At 42.7% G+C, this 17,550-nt stretch overlaps 1 long non-coding RNA gene across 1 annotated transcript; it reads left to right on the top strand.

The window, feature by feature from the left end:
- Positions 1 to 389: 389 nt before the first annotated feature.
- On the top strand, positions 390 to 7,233 carry LOC149524539 (uncharacterized). Its single transcript, XR_016349454.1, has 3 exons — positions 390 to 3,113; positions 4,961 to 5,182; positions 6,150 to 7,233. It is a non-coding gene; the product is annotated as an uncharacterized LOC149524539 (long non-coding RNA).
- The last annotated feature ends 10,317 nt before the right edge of the window (positions 7,234 to 17,550 follow it).

Genomic DNA, 17,550 nt, shown 5'->3' with positions numbered 1-17,550 from the left:
ATTACATGACATCAAGGCTGATTGTTTTCCTGAGTTAGTGTCAAAACTTTCTCAAGCTTCAGAGGGGTAGCCAAGTTAGTCTATGCAGGATAAACTTAAACAACAAATAAGTCTTTAAAGTGCTACCATACTAACACAACATCTTTTGTTAGTCAAAGAATCATTGGCACCTTTGTACCAGAAATCTGTTGGTGAACACTTTAATATACCTGGTCACTCATTAAGAGATCTTCAAGTTGCTGTTTTGTTACAGAGGATTTCCACAAGCCAGATACACAGGGAAGGGTTGGAACTACAATTCATTTACAAGTTTAATTTTCATGCCAGTGGTCTGAATCCAGGGATGGCTGGGACATTATCTATCAACCAACCAACCAATGAAGGTGCGAATGGTTCTTTGTGTAGAATCTGGTGTTAGTACTCTTCCTCTCTAATTGCTGACTAATGGGTCTTATCTGCTTCTTTTAACTATCCAGTCTTTAGGTGCTTATAGACTATCAGTTTTACCTGTTACATACTGTTGGGCTTTCCCTTTGATATTTATATACCCACTGCCTCTTCCCTCCCCTCTCCCCTTCCTTATTTTTGGTTCTCGACATCTAACACTCCGGTCATCTGAAGAAGTGGGCTGTGCCCACGAAAGCTCATGATACCATCTACATGTGTTGTTAGTCTTTAAAGTGCTACCAGACTATTTGTTGTTTTTTAAATTTAACAAGAGTTCCCTTTGTCAACTGTTATTTTGCCTCTCTATGCAGCACCTTATGCTTTTTCACATGATGTCCCCACTTGTATGTAGAACTTGGTTCCCAAATATTCAATGGATTTTTAGAATTTGAAAGTACCACCTAGATACTTTTGAAAAACCCTCTATTCACCCTAAATACCTTCAAAAATCTTTTCATAAGACTTTCTTGTATGAAATCCTTCTCAGAGGCAATTTTTACTGTAAATTTTACTAAATATAGGTATAAAAATAGGCCTAATAGATTGACAGCAACAAAAATTATTAGTTTTATACTCCCCCAAATGTATTAAAAAGAAGACATTTAGGTTTTTTAAATTTTTTTGTTTTGTTTCTGAGCCTCTTGAGTGCATTAGCTTCATACTTTTGCTGTTACATCTTTCAAAGAAGCCACTTATTTAAATCTGTTGTGCACTCTAGTACAGGGGTTCCCAAACTTTTTGACACAGGGACCAGTAATCCATTCATGAGCTTTTGGAGGACTGGTAACATTTATTTGCATATTCATTAAGCAAATGATGAATATTCAAATAAGTTGTTTTTGGTCCTCCCAAAGCCCCCAATTAGCAAAGCTTTTGATACAGTCACCCACAATATTCTTGCCAGCAAGTTAAGGGAATATGGATTGGATAAATGGACTGTAAGATGAATAGAAAGCTGGCTAGACCAGGGTTTCCCAAACTTTTTACTTTAGTTGGAACCTGTTTTTTCAGTACTGTTTTTTGCAGCCCAAAAATATAAACGGATATAAAAAAAAGAATGAGGGGACCCGGCACCGGATGAGCACTCCAGGAGGCGGGAGCAGGAGTAGATTGGGGTATGGTATCTGGCCAGGAGGGAGAGTGAAGGGTAGGGTTGCCAGGTGTCCAGTTTTGTACCCGACAGTCTGGTATTTGAAGGTTTTGTCTGGGAAAGAAATTGAGAAATTACTAGACATATAAAATGCCTGGTATTTTCTAATTGGGCAAGTTTTATTATAATTAGGTGTATCAGTCCTTAGCTGTGAACTGCCTGGCTGGTAGATGTGCTCATGCTGTCTGAGTGTGTCTACCTGCCAGGCAGTTTGCAACTACTCCAGGGAGGGTTGGGGGGGGGGGCAGGGAGAAGGGGCAAAATGGAATCCCTGGCCAAACTCACTCATCTGCAGGGTCTGCATGTGCCTAGGTCAGTCCTGCTCTGCGCCCCCCCCCCCCCTTCTCCTCCTGATGTCCCCAGTCCAGCCCTGCTGCCCCCTTCCAGCCCTGCTTCCGGTGGCTGGTTCTCCCGTCCTCCTCCTGATCTCCCCCAGCCAGCCACCCCCCCCCCCCCCGGCTCCTGTCCAGCCCTGGTTCCGCCGCCCGCACCTCCCCCCCCCCCATCGCCGCGGGACAGCCCCGTTGCCCCCTAGCCCTGCTTTTGCTGCGTATGTTGATTTTTCTACTGAATCGTTTATACTTCAGGCTGCTTAGGAAAAAATCTGACTCTGGTGCATGAGACACTCACACACCCAAAGGGTAATGGTATGTGCTGTCACTTGAAAAAACAAAACAAAATATGTAGCATACTTAAAAGGCTAGAATACATTTTGGTGCTGTTTTTCATTCTAACATATGCACTGCTTTGTATTAACAAAAAATCAGATTTAAAAAAATAAATTATCCTCTTACTTCTTTGCATTAGATGCCTAGGTGGCATGGTGTTGGCCTCCACTTACGTGTTTTGGAGACATTGCCAAAGTGCTTTGTGTTGTAAAGCAGGCTTTTTCTGTCCACGGCCTTCGCGTATAGCCCATCCTGCCACACAAGGCCCCTCACACAAAACCCAGATACTCAGAGAAGCATGGGAAGCACAATGCAGTTTTTGTGAATGGAATTTGACCTTATAGGCATCCTGGAACTCAAAGGCACCAAGAAAATAGGGAGGTAAGCATAACTAGATAACACCTAGCTGAATTTACAGATAAGCCTCATTTGACCGTAGCTTGACTGGTCTTAGGGGCAAGGGGAAAAAGTAAACATAGGGTAATAAAACACAGTTGTCTCACACTAACTATGCCCCATCTGGTCCTGTCCACGAGGGGATCACGCATACATCACGAAAATTCCTATAGGGCAGTATTGTCATACTACCTCATCACTAGCCTATCAGGCCCTGCCAAATGCAGACCCTAGCATGGCATCAGACACCGAATTTTTGTATAAAAGACCCTCTACCCCTTTGTTCGACGGAGGTTCCGTGTATTGAGGGCACGTGTCTTTTTTTTGCCCGGCTAAAGGATTGATCACCCTGAGGCTGCCTCCCCACCCTTCGAGTCAAATATAGGGGTGCACGAGTCCTGAGCATGCTCCGAGTTCTAGTGTGTCTTTCTGTTGTTGTTGTTTCTGGATTTGTAAGTATTGCTTAAATGTTTGGTTTAATTAATAGTTAAATTGTGTTAATTTCACTGTGTAATTCTGTAAAATGTGTCTAAGTTCTGTTAACCACATTGTATAAATTGTATAATCTTGTGTTGTATAGTAGTGTTGTATTTAGGCTAAGTATAAGTGTTAGAAATAGAAGCCCAGGAGTTAAGTTGTAAAAGTAGATTTATGACTAACTCCACCAGCTGCCCTAAAATAACCATAGAGGGGCTGGCTTTGGACAAAGTTTTTATTATCATTATATTGTCTTTGTTTTTGTATTTTTTGTTAAGCAAATCAGAGACAGTGATTTTGTATAGTTAATTGTAATCAAAGAAGTTTGTAGTTAGTTAAGTACAGCTAAGTTTAGGGTTTTCTACCCTGTAAAAGCATTGGGCAATTGCTAGTTTAAAAAAAAAACCCATTTGCTAATTGTTAGTTTTGATTTAAAAAAAAAAAAAATCATTCCACTTAATAAAAATAATTTGTTTCACCATCATCCAGTAGTTTTCACTGGGTAGTCAGCTTTAACCCTTGAGGCTCCCATCACATCACAGAACCAAAGTGTAACACCTTGTCTCTGCTGTGTTTTTACAGTGGGATAGCTAATGCACGTTATTTACCCAGTGGCAGAAACACTCATTTTCTTTGCACTGAGAACACAGACTGTAATGCTGATTGAAATGTTAGACAAATTATTTGTGTCTTGAAAACTGATACCAATTGTGAGGTTAAAGAGATCCTTTGCCACCAGAAGTATTTGCTGCTGAATGCCTGCTTGGTGTCATGGAAAACCAATTAAAAACATTTTAGATTCAAGGAATTAAAACTGAGTTTTTCCCCTTATTTCTTTACTTTTTTAAAGATTTGTCTATATGATGTGACGCTAAAGTGTAACATTAATGGACATAAGTTACAGCACCTTAAACACTTGTGTAGATGCTCTTGTTCAGAGCCAACATGGCCTTAGTTTTGAGAATCGTAATTAGGGCTACTAGGGATATGAACGAGTAGTCAACTAGTCGATAAACCATTAAGCCTTGGCTTATCAATTAATCTAGTCAACTACTCGGGGAGAGGGGAGGGGAAGCTGGAGCATTGGCTCCATGGTGCTGCCTGCCCTCCGCCCCCATGCTACTGACTCTGTCAGAAGCAGCAGCATAGGGGGATAGAGGTGGGAAGGGAGGCTGCCACGAAGCAGCCTCTGCCCACAGCAAGTCCAGGCCTGCTATGGGCAGAGGCTACTCTGGCAACAGCTTCTGTCTGTGGCTCTGCTAGTGCTGGAGCAGCCTTCCCTGCCCTTTCCTCTTTCCCCTCTCTCAGCAGCCTCTATCCACAGAGAGCTCAGATCCCCTGTGGACAGGGACTGCTGCTACACCATGCTGCTGCCTCTGCATCGGAGGCAGCAGCACGGGGCGCCAGGCTGCCAGGCTGTGAGGGGAGCTGGTTTTTAAACTGGCTCCCCTCACAGACCGGCTCCCACCTGGCACCTCATGTTGCTGACTCTGAGAGAGGCAGCAATGCAAAATGGGAGAGTGCTCCTCAGGAGTGGGGCTGAATTACACTGGCTGCTGGCCCTGCTCCCGGGGACTATAGAATAGTCAACTAACTGCTAAGAATCCTTGTGGTTAGTTGACTATTGAATTAACCAATAGCTAACATCTCTAAGGGCAACCACAGAAGACTGCAGCAGTTCTTCTCAAAAAAACTATTAATCATCAACCCGTTGACCTGGCTTTAACATTTTAAAATTTTGTCTAGTAGAGAGATATTAGCAGCAAGTTCAATACCGTGTACTTTATTTACAATGTGACTTACAAGTGTTTGGTCTACACAGTGTAAAGCTGAGATGGGGAACTTATGGCCTGTGAGCCAGAGCAGCCCCTGGCTTACTTTGGTTTGGCCTACAGTGAAGCTCAGGGCTCCCCCAACAGCAGGGTGAGTCAGTGCTTGCTCCAACCCTGCAACAAGTCTCTGAGCCTCAGTGCCTTCCCTCCCCACCTTCTGCAGGGCTGGAGCTCAAGCAGAACCCCAGCACCCTGAGTGGAGGGTAAGTGAGGTAAGTGTCTGATATTTTGCTTCTCATTTGGGGGCCAGGTCAATGAGATGGGTTTTTTGCTTTTCACTTGTGTGTGGCCCCCAATTGATTTTTGTGTGGGTCAGTGGCCTTTGACCAAAAATGGTTCCCTGTCCCTGGTATGAAGCTTCTCCTCAAGCCTGTACAATACTGGTTACCAAAGCATAGGGCAGAAGAGGAGGGAGGTAACCTGCTACTTTTCCCTTCTCAGCGGCCTTCTCGGTCCACTGTCTTTTTCTGCCTCTCTTTGAATAGTTTCCATTTGAGTAGCTGAAACATTCAGTTAATTAATCACTCAGTACTTAAATTATTACCACCTCAGTTTACTCCATATAAAAATGCTTCCAAAGTACAAAGAGTGGTAAGTGAGCTTTAGGCTACTGATCTTATATAGGTGGCATTTGATTTTTCAAGGCCAAAGAGGAGAAGTGAAGCAGTGCTCACTCATCACAACATTCCTCTGTAGAAAAGCTTTTGCACAGGTATCAGCAGTTTTGGCCTGATGAAATGGCTTAAGGTTAAAATATAAGCTGATCTAATGCCCTCTCTCCTGCACTAGTCAAGATATCTTTCTTGATCAGAAGGAAGAAGGTCTGATTGTGTCATTAGATCCAGCTGTGCATGGGGCTGGTCTACTGTACATTTATCCCCTCTATAAGCAATATATAGAAAATTGACACTCTTGTCCTATTATGATTAATCAGTTGACTCATATTTTTGATGCTTTATCTGTAAAGATTCCTCTTATCTCAATCCCACTCATTATTGTAGACTTTCTTTTACTAACTGTAATCCCAGAAAAATGGTCTCACACATTTCATATATTATGATGCTTATATTAATAAATCTCTTACTGCAATATTCACAAAGGTGTGAGGACACAGTTTTAAAGGTAGCAACAAAAATATATTCAGCTCACTTAAAACAGTGTGCTATTTTGTCTCAGCAGATGTGCAAACTGATTACCTGCCCCAGAAACATCCAGAAAGAAGTTGTGGAAGTTATAGATTTGCTGTCTGTTTGTTCCTGAAGCTGTATGGGGTATTTTCATTTTAGGCAAGCTATTTGGCAAATAATTTCCTATTGACTCACTTAATAGCTGAATCAGAGTGTAAAGAGAGCAATGTTATAAATATATCTACAATCCATCTTGGAAAATGATCCGTCACTCTCAGAGGCCTTGGAAGAAAAGCCTATTCTTGCTTACAAACAATCCCCTAACCTGAAACAAATTCTTTCTGGTAACCATGCCACATAACCACATGATAAGCCTCCAGGAACCAAAAAAGATGCCAATTCTGCCCACATCTATACTGTCGAATTCATCACTGGAACCAACAACATCAGCCACCAAAACAAAAGGACTGCACATCCAGTAATTTGATCTATGTAGTCAAATGCCAGCAGTGCACCACTGCTATATATATTGAACAAACTGGACAGTCTGTGGGAAAGAATCAATGGACACAAATCAGATATACGCAAAGGAAACATAAGAAACCTAATGGAGAGCACTTTAGCCTTCCAAATCACTTTGAAAGATCTCCAAGTAGCTGTCTTGTCACAAACCTGTTCTACAAGCCAGATCCACAGAGAAGCATTGGAATTAGAATTCATCTGCAAATTCAATTCACATGCTAATGGACTTAATCCTGATGAGAGCTGGTTGGGACACTACCAATTTAACAACCATTGGAGGTGCAAACAACTCTCTGTGTTGTATCCTTCCTGACATGGGAGACTATCTGTTGACTTTGACTTTGATTTTTATCTGCTTCGGTTTAACTATCCAATCTTAAGATACTTACTGCTGCTCTGTCTCTCACCCTCCTTCATTTTTCTCCCCTTCCCCTTCCCTTACCCTTACTCTATTTATTTTGGTTGTACACATCCCAAACTCATAACTCCGGTCATCTGAAGAAGTGGGCTGTGCCCACAAAAGCTCATGATACCTTCTACATGTTCTGTTAGTCTATAAAGTGCTACCAGACCATTTATTGTTTTGTTTTAATAAATATATCGGTTCAGCCAGCCCTGTGATGTCAGTGACTGAGTAAAGCAAGAGCACACACATCTACTGATAGGGATGGTTTTGCTGACAACACTGAAGTGTTTTGAGGGAAAAAAAAAAGGGAGGATGTTCACATTTTTATGAAGACCTAAAGCTGTGATGTCCAAAATGCTAGCCAGTAGTCACACACAGCTATTTGGCCGGTTGAGTAGGGCTAGTTCTCTATAGCAGTTGCCACTATAGTGGCTACTGCTTCAGAACTGGTTGGACACCATGGATCTAAGGAAACTAGGCCAATACATAGTATGATCACATTTTAGAGACTTAGGGGTAGATTCTCAAAGGTACCTATGGACTTAAGTCTGGGTTTGTTAGCAGATTTGCCCATTACTTTGAAATACGCTCATTTATTAGGGTTACCCTTCTGAGGGGGGTGGTAGATAATTCTATCAATGTGCTGTTTGTATTACAAGTGCTCTCATATGCAGCTCTACTGCTTGCTTCTGCCAGTTTCCTCACAATGGAGCTATCCTGCAAAAGGATGTTAAATTGCATTTAATCAGCTAATTGAGTAGTCAATGGGATTTATCAACTATTCAATTAGTTAATAAGGGGGAAACTGCAGAGCCACAGCAGGATTAGCTCATGTTCAAGCTCTTCTCCAGAACTATGAAGTCCATTAACGATTTTTGTGAAATTCCATTAGAGAAATTTTGTGAGATTCTTAGGTATTCATATTAATCAAGGGGTTGAGGTTTTCTGAATAACACTAAATAAAATTGAGAGTTTGAAACATTGAGGTACATATATTAATATAGCAAACCTATTATGATTCACGGTTTTAGTAATGGATCAAATGCACACAAGAAAGACCATAAGATGAACAAATTATTTTAAAATCTGCCTATTTCATAGAGGTAGGTTTAATTTTTAACACTGATCTTATTCTTTTCTATTAATGTCATGTTTGAGTTCATTGTAATCATTCAATTTACATTTTTTCCTACCAATTATAGAGTTTCCCACCTCCATTCACATCCATTTAATATAACCTCAGAAGGGTTTCTGAGGCTCTCCACATTCTGCCACTTTCTTTCTTGTTGCTGACTTGTGGTGGTGTAGCTTGGTGGTGTTTAGTAGCCTGTGATGTAGAGGAAATCAGACTAGATGATCTGGTGGTTTCTTCAGGCCTTAAACTCTATCTTTTGACTTCTTCCCTTAAATTCCTATATAAGGGAATATAACTTTCAAATATAATATAGTCATAGCTGCATATAGGGTTCTGTAGCGATCAGAATATATAATGCAAGAAATCACTTGAGTTAGTCACTCCTCAGTAGTCCTTAACTCAGTGGGTTTTTTAGGGTATTTGGAAAGTGAAAAATGTGAATGTTGGATTTTTAGCAGAAAATTTCAGGATCTCTGCCTTTACTTAATAGGACCAGATCTTTTCCTTTTCCCACCTGACTGAAAATTATCAGCTACCAGCAGAATGTGGTCTGGTTTCACTTTGACAAGGGGTTAGAACAGAGTTTTAGGACTCCTGTGCCCACGCACCTTAGTAAACAGTGGAAGTTGAGAGGCAAGGTGAAATTAGGGGCTGTAATAATGTCCAATGGAGTTAATGGATATTGACCTCTCCTGATGGTGTAAAACCTTTTATAACCATGAGTCATGGAAATAAAGTTTATTCTCTTCCCAATATTCCTGTGTGTCACATTTTTTATTGCAGAGGAAAATACTATAGATCTACAAATATAGATCTGAAAGTCGGTGTTGCTTGTGAAGTAGGTGTGTTGAGAAGTTGAAATACCAGCACTGCTGCTAGTGCTACCTTCAGTCCCTACCGGAAGTCTCCAGCACTGGGTTCAGTGTTTGGCCTCATAAATACAAATCTCATGTGGATGCTATATCACATTAACCAACTGCCAAAGAGGACGATGTGGAACTCCTTAAGAAAGGAAGATATTGCCTCTTTTCAACTCAAGTGGCCAGTCAAAGATTGAGGCTCAGGGTGTAGTCCAGTTGGGAATAGAAATTGGTGGTGGTCAGATATTTCTTTTATGCAATCTTGTTTATTTACAAGGAATGTATGATGTCCGGTGTGTCTGATCAGAAAAGGAGCCAAGAAAAAAAAAGGACTAATTTCTTAGTTTACCAGCCCCATAAATCCCTGTAGGCAACACCATTCTCAAAAAACTCTCTAGCTTTTTCCAGGGTCACACCGTGCTTAAAAGGTTCCTTGGCATTTTCTTGCTTCTCTTCCTCTGTGTTCTTATCTGTGATCATTTTATATGTTCTCTCCCAGTCCCATACCCCCACATACCCAAAACAATCTAACCCAACCTAGGCCAGCCCAAAAACTCCTGAGTGGGTTAACACTAACATTTGTTTTAGGTGGAGCTTATCCTGCTCCAAATCATAGCAACAGCATGTAACAATACTGTAAAAACTCCATGTTTCATTTTAACATTTCCAGTAGGTGTCTCCACAATACTGAGTAAATGCTTTAAAAAAAAAACTGTAAGTAAACAATTCTATAAAACCACACTACAAAATAAGGAATGGCATAATTACATTTGTTTACAAAATTGCATAGGAAAAATGTTGAATGCATGGAGCCTAATCTACCTTGGAAAGGAAACAGACATGACTGGAAGTTTGGCCCTTAGGTTACAGAATTAATGTTTCTTACTGTATATATAGCCTGTATTCACGATGTTAAGAGGTGTGTAATTGGGTAATTGTGTCATCGATAAGAGAAGGTGCTCAGGAGCAATCCCTGCTGTGGCTCTGCAGTTTAAATGTAATAAGAGCCAGGCATGCAGGCAGCCCAGCTCCTACTACATTTAAACTGCAGAGCCGCAGAGAGGTAACTCTTAGACATGGTCCAAGCCAGGAATGAGCCGGGCTTGCTCAGTTCCAGCTTGTGCCAGGTCCAGCAGTCCCTGTCTGTGGGAGGGTCCCAGCAGGGAGCTGGACCTCCTGTGGATGGGCTGCTGCAGAGTAGCCTCTCTTCGTGCCCAGCCTGGGCCACCACGGACAGGGGTTGATGCTGGAGTAGCCTCTGTTTGCTGCCAGCCCCAGCCACCAGGAAGAGCCCCAACTGGTCTGGGACCCTCCTCAGATGGGGCTGCTGCCAAAACAGCCTCCCCTGGTGCCTCTGATAGAGGCAGCCACACCCAGGGTGGGGGCAAATAGCACCCCCAGCACTGGCTCTTGCTCTCACCCTTGCTGCCTCTGACATACAGGCGGCAGGGGTGGGGGAACGCGATCAGTCGACTACTCTTTTACAGCCCTAGCCTGTATAACGACTATGGTGGGGTTTTCAAATTCACTCAGTACAATGCTTAGTGCTCTATAATGGGGTTCATGAGATATTATACAAATGAAGAACACACTTTCTTCTCATACAGGGTCCCACGATCTACAGTATCCTATTGCTTACTATATTACTTCCTGCATAATACACCATAGTTTTTCCCATCACAATCCTGATTACTTATAATTAAGGTAGTTTTTGCAGTTTTTCAGAAACAAGGCATTTTTCCTGAAATTAAGGCTCAGCAAAAGCAGGTTCATTTGGATTTATTTTGTAAAATATGACATTACAAAAGAAGAGTAAATTGCTATTCTCTTGGATATTCTGTAGTTTTACAGCTGAACATGACCATGATAAAAAATATAAAAATAATATAGAGACGCTCTCCTGCAAAAGTAAAAATTATATTTTCCAATAGCAAATATGAGGATTTCTGAAAAGAAATTTAATTTCTGGGACAAAACTGAATAGTTGTACATACATAATAAATTTAATACTTATATACAATATTACTGTTTGTTTATGGTACTGGTGGGGAATCTTTTTGGAGTCTGGGGCCCCTGACCACAGAAAAATCAGTCATGCGGGGGGCAGGAGTGCCAGCATGGGCTCCCCAAATGTTGGCAGGGAGGAGTCCTGAGTTCTGGGAGCCTGATCCAGGCAAGTCGGGTACCGCACCTGGTCCCTGGGCCTAAGGTTCCTCACCCTGGTTTATGCCTTGCATTATAATCATTGCAGTGCTTTTTGGGGAAATTTCTTCTATTGTGTTACACATCAGTTGATGAAAAACTGCTGTTTTAGTTGCTAGCTGTTGAAGGTAGAATGCAAGTAAATTTTCCACTTCTCCATGGGGACTGTGTTTTCAATATGTATGTATGCATTGCCTAACACAATAGAGCCTCATGTCTGATTAGAACCTCTAAGTGTCATCAGAATCCAAATACTAATAACAATTCTATGCTAGATAGTGTTGTGACCTGATTGGCTCTTTGCTGTAGGATTTCTGGATCAGCAAAATCTTGGTAGCATCTGTTGGGATTATAATACATTTGAAAATATTTCTTCTGTTGGAAGATAAAGAAAATGGACTGAAATATGGTGGAAGAAATGAGCTGCGAAGTGCAAAAGAGAGGAAGGGTTCAGCTTTCAAGTGTACAACTGTCTCCATCCCATAATGTCAACTATCTCCCATAATTTTCATGCCTTATTAAAGATTCCCACAAACCCAAGACTACTTACTGTTTGCTATCTATTAAGTATTGCAAGCACAGGACGTACTATCTTCCAGGATTTGCAGAGTAGTAAAAAGAACTGAATCAGTGGGAAACATGATAATTTTTTGGAGAACAGATTGTTGTGAGCTATAGCAAGAGCCTGTTCAAAGTTGTTGGTGACGTTTACAGAGTAGCTGCAGATAATGGAGATAATTCTGGGCCTGAAAAATAAGCACTCATCGGTGGGATCGCATCCTAATGCAAACTTGAGATGACAAGCAGAGGATGCAGAACTTTCATATGTGAAAGGCCACATTCCTGGATCTTGTGCCCAGTTTGCCCAAGCCCTCCAGCACAAGGATGCCAGATTAAGAGCTGCACTGACAGTGGAGCAGGGATCAGTGACCACACTGAAAACTTGCAATGACAGGTAACTACTCATAAGTAGGAAATGATTTTGGAGTTGGAAAATTCACAGTGGGGGGCTATTGTCATGTAAATGTGTTGCAGGGTTACTATTTGTAATTTGCAATACAGGAATGGGCCATGTGAAGGACACAGTGGATGGTTTTCCAGTAAGTTAAATTTTAAATTAATGGATAGTGCCTATCTCCTAGAACTGGAAAGGACCTTGAAAGGTCATCAAGTCTAGTCCCCTGCCTTCACAGCAGGACCAAGTACCATTCCTGACAAATTTTTGCTCCAAATTCCTAAATGGCCTCCGCAAGGATTGAACTCACAACCCTGGGTTTAGCAGGTCAATGCTCAAATATGGCGTTTCCGGGGCGGAGCCAGTATCAGCTGGGGACTCCATTTTATCCCGGCCCCTGCAGTGCTGTCCCATTGAAATGCCGCCACAGCGTTTCAAAAAGGCAGCGCACACAATTAATTTTTTTAATTGCGCGATTAATCACAATTACTTTTGTAATGACTTGACAGCCCTGCTATGAAAATAACACTGTCAATGCACCTATTAAGTTTGTGGCACTTGTTGTGTATTTATTATTGTTATATTGTTTGTTATTGATCCTGTGAGTTACCTCTTATTGTATGGTAACAAATAAATAGATGTTTGCAGAATTGTTATTGTAAACAATAAAGAGGAATTGTTTTTCAAAAAACAGAACATTACTCAGTAACAAAACCTATGCAAAGAAATATCTGTGCAATTTAAAAGGAAATTCATTAAAAATTAATGGAAAGAATTAAATAAAGGGATAAGAATACTCATGTCCCTTTTAAACTGAAGATACAGCAATCATGGCTTTCACAGGTGAGATATGAGGCTGTGGTTATCTTTGATATTTCCTTGGGTGGAGTCACAGAGGTAGGGATGCAGCCTCTAGTGCAATATGGAATGTTGAGTAGGGGTATAGAGAAGCACTGATACAGAATTGTCAATAGACTACAAAGGGAGGCAAGCCTGTGATTATGGAATCTGTAGGTTCTCAAGAGCCGGCAGCACGTTTGGTCTGAAAAGCCCACATTGTGTTCTGATGAAGCTCCCTCTCCTTTTCCTGCTAGGACACCTCTCTTTTCCTTGTCCAGACTAGGAACATAAAGAGTGCAGTTGTTTAAACGGATAACCAGAAAGCTTATGCGGGAGCTGGAACACACTGGGAGCTGGCTTAAAAACAGGCTCCAGGCACGCACTGGCCTGGCCTCCAGGGAAATTTTTTGCAGTTACACAGTTAATTACACACATTTTAAGATCCCTATATCAGACTCTCTGCAGTGTTTACCCTCTAGTGCCCTTGCTAGTGGCCTGAGGGTGCACTGGCTTGTAGGATCTCATTGAATATGTTACCCTGATATCTTTCTTCTCCTTATTTGTGTCAGATGTTCTTCTGCAAGAGAGGGGAAATCTTTCAAAACTGCAATGGCAGCAGCTGCAGATAAAACACATACAGGCACCATTGTCAATACAGTCTCAAGGGGAAGCAAAAGTTCAGCTACTGAACTCCCTTCCTTTGTTCCCCAAGTTTTAAACAAGACATGCTTATTAACACTTCTGCTTCAGAGTGCTTGTGCATGTCACCACTCACAGCAAGAACCCTGGTGAGTATGGCTCATAATGGTGTGAGAATTGAGGAGGGAATGTCTTAGATTCACGAACCTATGAATATAGGGTAATGGCATAGAATACTGCCACCATTTTCCTCAGGCAGTGCTGGTTTAGCAGTTAATTCATTCACAGCTGCTGCTAATCCCCTAAGGCACTTGCGCCCCTATGCTAGCCTGTGTTGTAACACTGCCTACCAACAGGTAAGAAAAAGTGTCCAGCTACAGAGGAAGAAATAAAGCTTCAATTTCTAGAAACATTTGGCAAAGAATTGCAAAGTTCCTCTATGAAAGTTTTGAGATTTCTCAGGATTCATGGGACATCTCCATGTACATACACAATCTGTTCCACATACCCACAGGCTATGTCTAGACTGGCCAGTTTTTCCGGGAAATCAGCCGCTTTTGCGGAAAAACTTGCCAGCTGTCTACACTGGCCGCTTGAATTTCCGCAAAAGCACTGATATAAGATTGTCAGTGCTTTTGCGGAAATACTATGCTGCTCCTGTTCGGGCAAAAGTCTTTTTCCGAAAAACTTTTGCGCAAAAGGGCCAGTGTAGACAGCAGAGATTTGTTTTCCACAAAAAAGCCCCAATCGCGAAAATGGCGATCGGGGCTTTTTTGCGGAAAAGCGTGTCTAGATTGGCCATGGACGCTTTTATGCAAAAAGTACTTTTGCGGAAAAGCTTCCAGCCAATCTAGACGCGCTTTTCCGAAAATGCTTTTAACGGAAAACTTTTCCATTAAAAGCATTTCCGGAAAATCATGCCAGTGTAGACGTAGCCACAGTGTTCCCTCTAAGTTTTCCCACCCATGAACTGAACAAATTTTGTTGTGTGCACCAACATGGAGATGATGTGCGATGCATCACTTTCATATTGGTGCACATCACAAAACTTGTGTGTCCAGTGTACGGCCAAGGAATTCTGAGTATGGGAGTGGGCTCAGACCTGGGGCACAGAGTTGGGGTGCAGAGGTGTGAGGTGTACTGGCTGGAAATGCAGGCTAGAAGGTGGGGCTGGGTTGAGGTATTTGGGATGAAAGAGGGTGCTCTCTTCTCACAGCAGTATGTAGACCCTGGGGGAAGGTACCTCTCCCTGCTGTGGCAGCTCTGAAGCTGGGGAGGCAGGATAGGTGTCTCTTGCCAGCCCCAGCAAGTTCAAGTGGGGATTAGCTTTGATCTAAGCTGCCCCTGGCACAGCTGGGGCTGGGCCACCAAGAGTGCAGCAGGTCTCAGGCTGAGCCTGGGTTTTCGCCAGGAGAAAGGCACCCCAGCGGCAGCAGGTTGAGCATGGTGTTGGCTTCAGTTTATCCCTCCTCCAGCTATGGAGTTGGAGTGGGGATGAGGCAGCCCTTCCACAGCTGTAGCAGGTCTCCAGATGGGTTCCTTGAGCACCTACATTACACTAAATAGGCATCTGTGCAGCTACACAGCTAACTGGGAACTTAGCATGCCCCCCTTCTCCTCCTAAGTCTAAGGGGACTGAAAAGCAGATGACAACACTCTCTCTCTTAGTACCTCTTCTACAATAAGTAGAAAAATGAAAAGTAGATAGCTGTGGATAGTTGTGGTGCCATCAGTATCTTGTAATGCAGAATACAGTTACATTCCTACCTGAGGCTCCATCCTCTGCACTGGGTTTGACTTAACTGCCAGGACTGACTGGACTGGTATGGCTAGTGGCATTATTGGATTCACAAGTTGCATGTTCCTCCTCCTGCTCCTCACCAGAGGCCTTTAAAAATTGAGCTTCTTGGTGGTTGGCAACAATGGCAAGGTGGCAGTGTCTCTGCAAAGTATGGCATGCTTTGTAGAGGTGGAAGGCTTGAAATTCAGCATCAGATTGACTATTGGCTTCCTTGGCCTTCTGAAGTGCCTGACACATTTTCTTTGCTTTCATATGGCACTGCTATTGGTCCCTATTGTACCCCTTCTCCTGCATCTGTTTTGCAATCAGCCCGAAAGATACAATATCTCTTATTTTTGCCAAGCTGGAGCATGTCTGGAGTGTGTAGCTGTCATAGTCAGTGAAGCAGTTGTACACAACAATGGAGAGTTGCTAGGTGTGCTTGCCAAACAGTATATTCAGAACAAGGTATTTAAAAAATGTGCAGGCTTTAAAGGAGATTTGGAGCCATCTTCCAGTTTCCGTGACTGTGGGGCAACAGAGTTCACAGTTGTGAGTAAAGTGGTTACTCAGTGTTACTCATTGTGGGACAGCTGCTGAGGGACTTTTAGGGTCAACATAAACAAGACAGCCTCTAAACTTGCCCTGCATTGATCTCAGTACATTGACTATGGCTCACTACCTTTTCGGGGAACCGGGGAAGATGGTATCAATACGTCAGCCCAATTGGGTGCTCAGATCAGCGTGAGACAATGTTAATGCAGAGCAATTTATGTCAGCTTAAATTTTCTGGTGTAGATAAAGCCTTTTAGGTAATGTCTAAAATGAAACCACTACAGCAGCACAGCTATAAAGCTGTAGCTATAGTGCTTTAGTATAAATACTCAACTACAGCCAAGGGTGGGGTTTTTCCAGGGCTGTAGTTAATCCACTTCTGAGAGAGGCATAGATAGTAGGGATGCAAATGTCTAGTCAACTATCTGCTAAGCAAATGTTCATCGGATAGAGGACACACTAGGGCTATCTAGACTGGCAAGTTTTTCCGCAAAAGCAGCTGCTTTTGTGGAAAACTTGCCAGCTGTCTACACTGGCCACTTGAATTTCCGCAAGAACACTGACGATCTCATGTAAGAAATCAGTGCTTCTTGCGGAAATACTATGCTGCTCCCATTCGGGCAAAAGTCCATTTGCGCAAAAGCTTTTACGCAAAAGGGCCAGTGTAGACAGCTCAGATTTGTTTAGCGTAAAAAAGCCCCGATCGCAAAAATGGCTATCGGGGCTTTTTTGCGCAAAAGCGCATCTAGGTTGGCACGGACACTTTTCCGCAAAAAGTGCTTTTGCGGAAAAGCGTCCATGCCAATCTAGACGCTCTTTTCCGCAAATGCTTTTAACGGAAAACTTTTCCGTTAAAAGCATTTGCGGAAAATCATGCCAGTCTAGACGTAGCCTAAATGACTAGTTGCTTCCCCCACTCCTTGCTGCCTCTGTCAGAAAGAGGCAGCAAAGGGGGGGGAGAAGAAGAGGGTGCTTCAAAGCAGCAGTACCGTTTGGAGCCCAGGGCCAGACCTCCCCTGCTGACCCCGGGGCTCCATGCGGTGCTGCGCTTTGAAACGACGTGTGGAGCCTGACCCAGCTGGCTCCCCACAGTTTTTCAAAGTGGCTGTGCTGCATGGAGCCTGGGGTAAGGGAGGGCTGCTTGAGCCCCCCCGCTGGCCCCGTGCTCCCCGCAGTGCTTTTACCTTTAAAGTGTAGCAACAGCCCTAGGGACTGCTTTGGAGGACTGTTGCTATACGCCAAAGGCAGAGGCATCCCATTGACTAATCAAATAATGCAAATTGCATCCACTAGTCGATTAGCCAATTCATCTAAATTTAACATCCCAAGTGGACAGGACAACCAAAGAATTCTTAACACTGTTTACATGTGGGGGTTAAATTGGCCTAACTATTTCAGTTGCCAACCCTCCAGAATTGGCCTGGAGTCTCCCAGAATTAATCTCTTGGTGGCTCTTGAAAGCAATCCTGGAGATTTTAATAGGCTACAGAGTTGGGAACCCTATGTCACTAAGGCATGGAGTTTTTACACTCCTAAGTGATGTAGCTAGGTCAACAAGG

The sequence above is a fragment of the Pelodiscus sinensis genome, chromosome 4, assembly GCF_052426305.1.
Source record: "Pelodiscus sinensis isolate ZL-2025 chromosome 4, ASM5242630v1, whole genome shotgun sequence".
NCBI lineage: Eukaryota > Metazoa > Chordata > Testudines > Trionychidae > Pelodiscus > Pelodiscus sinensis.
Note: the sequence above shows the minus strand (reverse complement) of the source record. Positions and strands in the feature narration are given on the sequence as shown.